This window comes from Ursus maritimus, unplaced genomic scaffold (genome assembly GCF_017311325.1).
Source record: "Ursus maritimus isolate PB19 unplaced genomic scaffold, ASM1731132v1 scaffold_19, whole genome shotgun sequence".
Taxonomy (NCBI): Eukaryota; Metazoa; Chordata; class Mammalia; order Carnivora; family Ursidae; genus Ursus; species Ursus maritimus.
In genome coordinates, this window is record NW_024424341.1 from 45,539,980 (window position 1) to 45,551,039 (window position 11,060).

Below are 11,060 nucleotides of genomic sequence, written 5' to 3' on the forward strand. Positions count from 1 at the left end.
TCAATAAACAAAATGTTTTTAAAAGGAGAGGAGGGCGCACCTGGATGACTCAGTAGATTAAGCGTCTGCCTTCGGCTCAGATTGTGATTCTGGGGTCCTGGGATCAAGTCCCCCACCAGGCTTCCTACTCAGACGGGAGCCTCCTTCTCCAGCTCCTTCTGCCCCTCCCCCTGCTTGTGCTTTCTCTCTCTCTCTCACAATAAAAATAAAATAAAATAAAACAAAACAAAATAAAATAAAAAAGATGTGACCGCCGGGGCGCCTGGGTTTAGGCTCAGGTCCTGATCTCAGAGTCGTGAGATGGAGCCCCCTCCCCTGTGTCGGCTTTGCGCTGAGCAGGGAGCCTGTTTAAGAGTCCCTCCTCCCTCTCCCTCTTCCCCTCCCGCCTGCGCTCGCTCATGCTCTCCGGCTCTCAAACACAAACACCGGTGACCCGGACTTCCCTGAGCTGCACCTGGGCGCTCAGAGGCTCTCATCGTTTCTCCTGACCTTGAACGTGGATTTGCGGGCCTTTCCCACTCCCAGCGGCTGCTCAGGACACGGCCTTGAGGCAGTGAGGCGATGCTGGAAAACCTGCCTGAGCCCCGTTAGCACCTCTTCATAAACTCAGGAGGTTTGGAGGGCGGATCAGGGACCCCTGTGTCTTGGTGCTGCCCAAGACCGGGCTGTGTAAGTTCCCTTCACTATTAAAATTGTCACCTACCACCTGGAGTGGCCGTCCCTCTTTGGTCCCTTCTGCCGTCTGTGTGTGGGGCCAGCTTCCAGGGCACCAGCGAAGCTCCCTAGACGGCTCCCTTCCCTGTATTCCACAGGGTGGCCCCCGTGCTTTTCATCTTTCAAAATACTGACCACCCTCACGGTCAGGACTCTGGTCTTACTGACTTTCATTCCACGGTTCTTGCTGCTACGGCCCTAGGAAAATTTTTAGTCTGGAAATTACCCCATTTTGAAAGCATCTTTCCCCCTCAAACACAGGTATCCTAATCCCCACATGACTCCAAACAAGAGGATAATTTCGCTTCCCCGTCCGCATTCAGCCGCCTCCTGTGCCTCTCGTTGTGCCACCGGACTCCTCTCATGCGGTCGTCCACACGGGATGAGCGCGTCCTGAGCCTGCACGTTGGGCTGAGGACAAAGCCACGGAGGAGCTAGAGCGTGAAACGAAGGGCTCGAACTTCCAGCGCCCGCCACCCACGCTGGTGTCTGAAAGTCCCAGCGCCCCACCCCTGGGACAACCACGCCCTCCCAGGGGTTTCACAGTCTCGGCACCAAGAAATGGCTCTTTTGCTCTTTTATTTACTATCGGGTGTGACCTGTGTCTTATTCTACTCTTCAGGGCTTCATCTTTAACGCTGTATTTCACCCACAATATTTTTTTAGTTTGAACAATTATAATTTCAAAGAGCACTGTTTAACATTTGCTCATTAAAATACAAATTTTAGGGGCACCTGGGTGGCAAACACATCTGCGTACTTGGCTCAGGTCATGATCTCAGGTCCTGGGATCCCACCCACGTCAGGCTCCCTGCTGAGGGAGCCTGCTTCTCCCTCTCTCTCTGCCTCCACCCCCGCTTGTCTCTCTCTCTCAAATAAATAAATAAAATCTTTAAAAAATGAAATAAAACAAAATATAAATTTTAGGGGCCCCTGGCTGTCAGTCGGAAGGAAATTGTGCAACTCTTGATCTTGGGGTCGTGAGTTCGAGCCCAACATTCATGCTGAGATTACTTAAATATTTCTTACAAATAAAACACTTTAAAAAGATGAAGTACCAATTCTAATGCCGTTTCCAAGCACGCGAAACTGCAGACAATAGTATCAGACCTCCCCTACACCCCCTCAGGAGCACCTTGTCTGCTTTAAACCGTCATTTACACTGAGCCGATCCAGCTGCACGTGTCTCCCTCCCGCCTCCTTCCCCTGGAGACGCTACGACTCCGGCAGGAATGGCTGGCCGGCCCTGGTAGCAGCCGCACTAGGATACGCCTCCACGGGCTGGAAACCTGCCCGGGTCATGCGTTCGAAGAGACGGCCGGCCGGGAGCTCGTGCCAGGAGCGTCCCAGCACCGCTTCGCCGCTGCTTTTTGGGACGTCCCAGTCGGCCCTCCAAACCTGCTCCAACCGCACAGGTAAACTAAGCGTCATTAACTACAGGCGTCACAAAGAAGATGATGGTCGGAGAGCACGGATGAAGCAGAAATGTTTAAAAGGGCCCCGTGGTTGATGGGGTTGGACGTCTGCTCTGGTTCGTAAGATGCTGATGACCCAGCGGCCTGGGGGCTTTGCCGGGAGGAGCATCAGCTCTCAAAGCCCAGAGGTAAATCTGTTCGCTTTAATAGAAAGGAGGAAAAGTGGGTAATCTGTTACAGTCACCATCACGAGAACAACTTCCCCACAATCGTGGGCCTGTGCTTATCGGGGCGACAGCAGTGGTTTAGGGTTTGCCTGTGGTAGCGCCGGATGAGGTCAGGCCCTCCATCTCCCTTGGTTCCCTTCGCTGCTTCCACAGAGCTGCGCTCATCGCACTGTCCTTCTACGGGCTGATCACTTGTGGAGACAGGGTTTGCTGTCGGCTGGGGAGGCTTATTAGCCAAGTCATTTTCTCGTGCCACGGATTTGGTGACGTCCGTGTCCACGTCCCCTGAGGGCTCACGGGCATTTGAACGTGTCGGTTCTCTCAAGGGCCAAAACTAGAAGGATCCGGAGTGAAGGCCTCTGGTTGCAGGAAAACTGTGTGTGGAACCGAGAGAGACCCTGCCCGTCACAGCCACGTGGAAACGCCGAGCCAAGACCGTCCGTGGGTGGTTCCAAGCCGCGCGTTCTGTGGATCGGAAAGCGCAGGACGTGGGAGCGGGGGGAAGTCAGGGCAGCACGGCCTCTGGGCGGCCAGATGTGAGGACTGAAGTGAACTCCCACCAAAAACAACTTTGGGGCTGAAGTAAAATGGGTCCTCCTCGATCTGGCCGCATGAAAATGTCCGAGCATTAAAAAACACTATCAAGTATTTTTTTCTATGATGTTTGCCAATCGATGATATTCTAATTCCATCAATCCTTCTACATTTACTGGTTCCTACCAGACCCGTCTGTCTTCGGATGCTGGCCCTGCCACCCCCCCTCAGGCCACTGGGCACCTGGCAGAACTGCAGAGGCACCCCGGTGGTGGCAAGAGAACCCTCTAGAACACAGGGCAGTGAGGGCAGAAGCGGCAAAACAGCTGTATTGTTGTGTGTTTTCTTCACCACATGTGCCGGGATGCAGGTGTGAGGAGGTAGGGGAGCCGTGGGAAGAACAGTAGTAGCCACACAGGGGTGTTGGGAGGGGTGGGGGAAAGCAGGCGGAGGACTCCAGCAGTGTGGTTAAGCGTGGGATCCCCAAGCATGGAAGTGTCCAGCAAATAGAATGTAACAGCTTTCTTGCTGCTGGAGGAAATATTCATAAGCAGAGAACAGAGAAGCTAGAATGAATCCTGGGGCTGGTTCTGAATGGGAGGAATTCAGATGTGAATAACTCAGATGTGAGTAACTCTGAGTTCATGACACACACGTGTGCATGCACAGTTATGAGCCCTCAGTCTGAGCTTTTTGCTGAGCGGTCCCAGAAGCAGTGACACACTGGTAGCAAAGCACAAAGCTGAAAACAGGTCTGGGTTTCCAGCAACTGACCTCCCCTGAAGGGATCGGATTTCTCTGGTGCAGTGGTGGATACCAGGGCTACGTCCGGAACAGCACGAGATGAGCCTGCAATGATGCCTCTTGTGAAATCGTGCAGCTGTACTGATCTTCCCCCGGCCAATCGGGGACGACATGAACATGAAAACAGATAATCATGGCATCACAATGCAATACATTGAATCATACCGGAATTTAGGAATCCTGTGGACATAAATAAAAGAGAATGAATGACTAATAAATACACGGGGTGAAGGGAAGCGTCTTCCTTCAGTAGATTCCTACTAATGAACGTCGAGGGCTGGTGTTAGAGAGCCATCCTGTTGGTTGTTCCAACGGGAGCTGTGATAGCTGAGCAGGTGAGTGTAAGGTGACGAGGAGCAGCACAGCGGGACGGTCTCAGGACATCCCCCCATCATGCGCTAAATCAGTGGCAAAGACCAAACGGTAAACATAAGATGGAGAGACTTGGCAGATGCCAAGCTGACCAGGTGATCGAGGCGAACACCAGCACCATCGGCATGATGAACGCCGTGCGTGGCCTCGTGTGAAGCACTGGGAAGAGCACGGCAGCATTTCCCAGGTCCTCCTGCCGAGGAAGTGCGAGCTGAGTCTGGTCTCAAGGAAGCCCAGAGAGACCCACGGGGAGGGTCCTTCAACAGAACAACGTAGGGCGAGGGGATGAAAGAAAGGGAAAGTCAGCCTAACAGCTCGAGACTGGAGAAGAAGGAAGAGACACGGCCACAAAGCACACGTTCCTGGTGGGGGATCCCAGCCAGAAAGGAAAAGGAGATGTTTTGGATCCGTTGGAAAATCTGAGCATGACCCGCAGACAGAGCAGTGGGGCTGTATCTACACCGATTTTCTCAATCAGAGGACAGGACGTTGCTGTTGCAGGACGGTCTCTGTTGTAGGGAAAATCACACTAGTGAGTTCAGGACGGGGTGTGCCGTGTACACACATTGCTTCCAAGTGGTTCAGGAAAAAAAGGTGATAACAGAATAAAATGTACTCAAATGTAGTAAAGTGTTAACTCTTGGGGTATCGGGGTAAGGAAAATTACGTATATTTGAAATGATTTCGACTTAATAATTTTTAAAATAAAATTAATGCAAAGGCATTGAGTTTCTCAATTTTTAAAACGAGGTTGGATATGGCTAAATACATTTTTATTATTGATCACATTTTATTACCTTTTCTCAAATAGGCATTTTGTATAATCTAATGGGAAAAACAGGGAGATAAAGATATATTGAGAAAAATACTGAAATAACTAACATGGAGCAAATCTGTGCTTCAAAGAAGCTAAAGGAGGTGCTTCGTATTGAAGAAAAATTATACCAGAGGAGAACACACACAGAATTACTATCAGCAGAACTGGCAATCGTGTGGCTGCATACTCAATCCGTACTTTATAATTTTTTTTAAGATTTTTTATTTATTTATTTGACAGAGAGAGACAGGCTGTGAGAGAGGGAACACAAGCAGGGGGAGTGGGAGAGGAAGAAGCAGGTTCCCAGCGGAGGAGCCTGATGTGGGGCTCGATCCCGGAACGCCGGGATCACGCCCTGAGCCGAAGGCAGCCGCCTAACGGCTGCGCTACCCAGGCGCCCCTGTACTTTATCATTTCTTATTTTCTCTAAGACAACGGGCTCATGACAGCCAAAATAATAGCATTAATTGTGAGTTATAACATATGTAGAATAAAAATTTATAAAAACAATATCATAAAGCATTATAAGATGTATGGAATTACACTATTATAAAATTCTTACATAATCTGTGAAATGGTCAACAGTAGTTCTAACTAGAATGCAATACCTTAGAAATCCACTTTAAAACAGCTACAACCAGCAGTGTCCACAAGAGCCAAACTGTGGAAGGATCCGAGATGCCCTTCAACAGATGACTGGAGAAAGAAGATGTGGTTTATATACACAATGGAATATCACTCAGCCATCAGAAAGAATGATTACCTACCATTTGCACTGATGTGCGTGGAACTGGAAGGGGTTACGCTAAGTGAAATAAGTCAAGGAGAGAAAGACAGTTATCATATGATTTCACTCCTACATGGAATATAAGGAATAACAGAGAGGACAATAGGGGAAGGGAGGGAAAGCTGAATGGGAAGAAAACAAAAAGGGAGACAAATCATCAGAGACTCTGGACTCTGGGAAACAAACTGAGGGTTACAGAAGGGAGGTGGGCTGGGGGATGGGGTAACTGGGTGATGTGTATTAAGGAGGGCACGTGTTGGGATGAGCACCAGGTGTTATACACAACTAATGAATCGTTGAATACAATGAAAACTAATGATTTATTATATGTTGGCTAATTGAACGTAATTAAAAAATAATAAAAAATAAAATAAAACTACAAAAATCACCAAAAATAGTTAGACCTTAACACCATTAATTTTAAAAATACCAGACTGTCTCAAAAGGAGGCAAAAAGAAAAACAAGGAGAGAAAAAAGCAGATGGGGCAAAGGAAAATTGAGTCCCCAGTTTCTGTATTTCAATGATAGACTAGAAAATCCGAGCGACAAGCGTACAGGTGGCAGCTGTAACCCTCCTTAATATGACTTCATTTATCCACTCAATGAACTTCACTGAGGGTCAGCCACGTAAAGAAAACCCACAAGGTATAAAGGCAAAGCAACCCACTGGACAACATTGATTTTCAGTGTCATACTACAGCATATTAGAGAAATAGGAGTGAAATGCGGTAACAAAGTCAGGCAGAAAAGTCCTCTCCATCTGCCAGGTTTCTTACCTGCATCCGCGAAACAAAGCCTCTGCTCTCCCTGGAGTAGCATTTACCTGTATCAATACTGGACTGTGTACCGATGTACGCCAGGGGTTCAGCGTGCCCACACTGAGATAACATTTGCAGAAACACTGATTATCCCTGAAGAAAGGAGCTTTGTTTCACCAGTTGCACCGGTCGAGGGGGAGTCATGTTTCCTTAATAGTTTTGTGTGTCTGTTTCAAGCTCATAATTTGTGAGTTGACTTTGAGGTCCCAAGGCAGCCCCAAAGTATCAGATTTACCCTCTAAGATCGCCGTGGAGGTTGTATAAAACACTGGTGCCGAGTACATGGTCCCCAAATAGAGAGATCACGGTGGTCACCAAAGCTGTCTTCCACACACTTACATCTGATTTCTAACAACTCAAGAGCGGGACCTAGGAGCCTCAGGGTTGCGAAGGATCAGCAGGAAGGGGCAACATAAAGCCAAGATACTAGAGGTCTGTATGCACCCAGATAGAGATCTAAAACGGCAGTGACACAGTGACATAAAAAGCAACAATGGAGTTCAGCAAAGTGACAAAGGTGGCCACCAGCGTCAGGACGGCGTGGACGGCTCTGGTCTGCGGGGGGCCGTCGGGGGTGTGAATGCGCTGCACTCTGGTGGTGCCCGTGCAGGAGCAGCACCGTGGAGCCGCTGGACCGGACCATGAGGCCAAAACACGTGGCATCAGAGACAACCCACAGGACAACAGAGCTCGCCCTGGGACTCGAGGATGAGCAGAACCACTGCCCCTCGGAATCAGTACTATTTCCCACTTCCTGTGCACCAGTGACTTCGCGGGAACACAGGTGTTTATTAAGACACTGACCATGCAGCAGATGCAACAGGAAGGACCAACGACCTTGGGGGCTTGTCCTCTGAGCATCGTCCACACCACCCGCCCCGGGATGAGTGTGAAGATCTGATAGGTGCTCAGGCCGCAGGCGGAGCACAGAGGGTGCTGCGAGCCGCTCTCTGTATGTAATTTACAAATTCACACCCAAGACTGGACAGGGGCTTCCTCAAAACAAAAGCTGCCATCTTGTAGGGAATCCCGGCAGAGAGAAAAACCAAGAGGCTGGCTACCGCCATGTGGGTGAGAATCCTGTGGGGAGGCCTCTGCTTGCGTCCATGCAAGACTGGAGAGAAGTTACGGAAGAAGAGGGTGACACTGGCCAGAGCTCCAATGCCCATCTGGAAAAGCAAGATGGTTTTCAGAGCCTCTTCCCCTGTGATTCTCAGGGCGTTGCTCTGCAAACACATGGTAAACGCTTCAAAGTGGCCTAGAATAACGAGTAGGCTCTGTTAGTGCCTCATGAGCACTCTTCTTAGTTATAGGACCTCATAAAAGGATCCTGGGCCTTTTCTTCTCCTGAAAAGGGAGACACAGTCATATTCCACAGGAGACTCGACCAGGAGAACAGGCCATAGACACCAACTTCGCAATTTCACAGTATTACTTTGTACTTCTATTTACTTTTTTAAAAATTTTATTTTACTTAAATTCAACATATTAACATGTAGTGTATTATTAGTTTCAGAGGTAGAGGTCAGTGATTCACCAGTTGCATATAACACCCCGTGCTCATCACACCACGTGCCTTCCTTAATGTCCATCACCCAGTTACCCCATCCTCCACTCCCCCTTCCCTCCAGCAACCCTCAGTTTAGTTCCTGGAGTTAAGAGTCTCTCATGGTGTATTTACTATTATGTTCTGACACTTCCCCAGAATGTAAACTAACTTGAACTTAAGAACCATGCTTGTCTTATGAAAAAATATGATTGACCCACAAAAAATGTTAAGTAAACATGCACTTAGTAAATAAATAAGTGAAAGGAGGTGGGCGTACTGTACCCCTCTTAGAATTTATGATTATTTTGTCACCATAATTCATCAACCTAAGACAGTGAAGTAGAAAAAGGCCAAGTCGTGTTCAAATGTATAAGATTATATAACTCATTAAAATTGCAAGAAAATCAACGCTCAGCTTTTGAGAATGCATAATACCACGCATCAGAATGACTGGATAGGATATACCTTCCAAACAATCAGTAGCCTTCTGATAATACAACATGACCCTAGAATGACCTCAGAGTGACCACAATGTGAATTTCATTGCAACTGTTGATCACAGTGGCCAAAACAACATTAGTTCCCATATACTGTTAGAAGTAGGAACAGTAGCAGTAGAAACGGTGATTGTGGTAGACAACATTTGTTTCCTTGTTGCGGTTCTCTCTCACTACCGGCGATACGGAGAAAAGGTATTACAATGTCAAAGGGGAAAAGTGGCTCAGGTATGTTCCACCCAACTACTTCTGAGACTTGAAAATTAAATATAATTCATCTCACTAACATTTCTTCTCTCTCTCCTTGATGCCTCACAGAGTCACACACACACACACACACACACACACACACACACACACTACAAAACAAAGAAAAATGACCCCAAAAATCTCCAGAGGAATCCTACTGCAGTAGGATTTCAGAAAGCAAAAAAAAAAAGGGTCATTAAATCATAATATCATCACACCACAGACTGGTTTTCTCTGTGTATATCAATGGACCTTATTTCTATCAGGATTTTGAAGTTATAACCCGAACTCTGCACATCAACTTTCTACACGTATTCATACACAAGCCTAAAAACCCGTCAGGTCTGAGAAAGTCAGCAGACTCTTGTACATGGTTGAGGAGGTCAGTGACTGCTCATCCAAAGCTTGGCTCGGATTCCAAAGAGATCTCGTCTTTTCTCTCTCTCATTGTCAAAGACTCTAGGACGCAGAGATCTACAGAGATTCTCCCCACCCTGGTCCCGCCCACAGACACTCCCTGGCACATGCCCACCCGACCAGCCCAGCCAGAGCGCAGGCAGGGGTAGTAGCTGTCCTCTACAGCATTGCTGCACAAACCCAGTTCTGAGCTCCTCTCCTGCTGGAGACTTCTTGTCTCCTGGTTTTTGCCCTGAGACTGAACATAGGGAAGCGCTCACCTGGCTGGTCCTTGCTCCAGAGTTCCATGCATGGAAGTGTCAATCAGGATGAGCCACAGTTACAGGGACAGGGTTCCTAGACTGGATCTCCCCACAGAAATGTCATTAACACGTGAGCTGTGTCTCAGCGACACTGTCTGCGTGGAGAGCCCAGGGCGTCTCTAATGAGAAGCAAATTTTATCCCCATTGCAAGTCTTTACCAGCCACTTCTGGTAATTAATGGTAATTTTTGGTAATTAATGGAATGTTCCTGAAAAGCTGAACAGCAGGCAGAGAAATGTTTCTATGTTCCCTATGGAGGAATCTAAGTTCAGAGTCAAAGTTGCCATCTATAGCGGAATTGAAACTCAATGTATGGACTCTGGGAAACAAACTGAGGGTTTCAGAAGGGAGGGGGTCAGGGGATGGGGTAACCAGGTGATGGTTATTAAGGAGGGCGCGTGTTGGGATGAGCACTGGGTGTTATACACAACTAACGAATCGTTGAACACCTCATCAAAAACTCATGGTGTACTATATGTTGGCTAACTGAACATAATAATAATAATAGTAATAAAGCCATAAATCACCAAAAAAAAAAAAAAAGGAAACTCAATGTTGGGTCAAGGGTTCCTCTTACAGTATTTCCAAATGGGCATTTCCTCAATGCTCTCCTGTTTCCAGAATCAGGCTGACACCATGATTGGCTCATACTGAACATCTCCATTTGATCTGGAAACCGGTCTCTCTCTTGACTTAAATACCACAATTCCTGCTACTTATGGCCCCACCTCTTCTACATCTGGAGAATATCCCACTTGAAGCTAGTCTGTCCTACCTCAGAACCCGTGAGCTTCTCTGATGTCCATGTGACTCCCCAAGAGCTCACTATATGCTTCCCAAATCACTCCGAGAGCACTGCTCCCTTGTCCCTCATTGGTCAACTAGCCTGTCCTTTATTTTCAGAGTTTTCCCTGGGAAGAAGGATTCCTGGATGCACAGACAAGATTCAAGGGGAAGTAATATAGAGCACAGATAGAGGGATAGCATCAGAATTATTTAAAATCAAGAAAAAGGCCAAAAGCCAGATAGAAAATTGGGCAAAATAATAAAGAGAAAATTCACAAGATAGATGAGATGACCCTGACTCATATGAATGTTAATTATGGCAAGTCAACCAATTAGTTATTTTTCAAGATTGGTTTGGATATTCTATATTTTTTGCATGTTCACATTATTTTTAGAGTAAGCTTGCCAATTCCAGCAATAGGACAACAAAGACAGCACGAGTGGGATGGATCCTGACTGGGATTTGACAACTCCTTAGATCAACCATGGGCATATGTAGGGTCAGGGGATGTGCGGAAAATCTCTGTACCTTCTTCTCATTTTTGCGGTAGACGTAAAACTGCTCTGAAAAATAATATGTTTAAAGTTTTTTAAATAATACTCAACAAAAACTAAGTTCTATATAGGGTCGATAAGGCATGAACAATTTCTTATAGAGGCAGCAGAAAACCAGGCAATGTTTAATTAAGACAATGAGCTATTTATGTATATTGGATCAAACTGTAACATTTGGAAAAGAGAATACTGAATTTATGTAAAAAGCTATTGGA

General features: G+C 47.1%; 1 pseudogene; it reads right to left on the reverse strand.

Annotated features, from left to right (window-relative positions):
* Positions 1–6,845: 6,845 nt before the first annotated feature.
* On the reverse strand, positions 6,846–7,759 carry LOC121103323 (annotated as a pseudogene).
* Between the last annotated feature and the right edge of the window lie 3,301 nt (positions 7,760–11,060).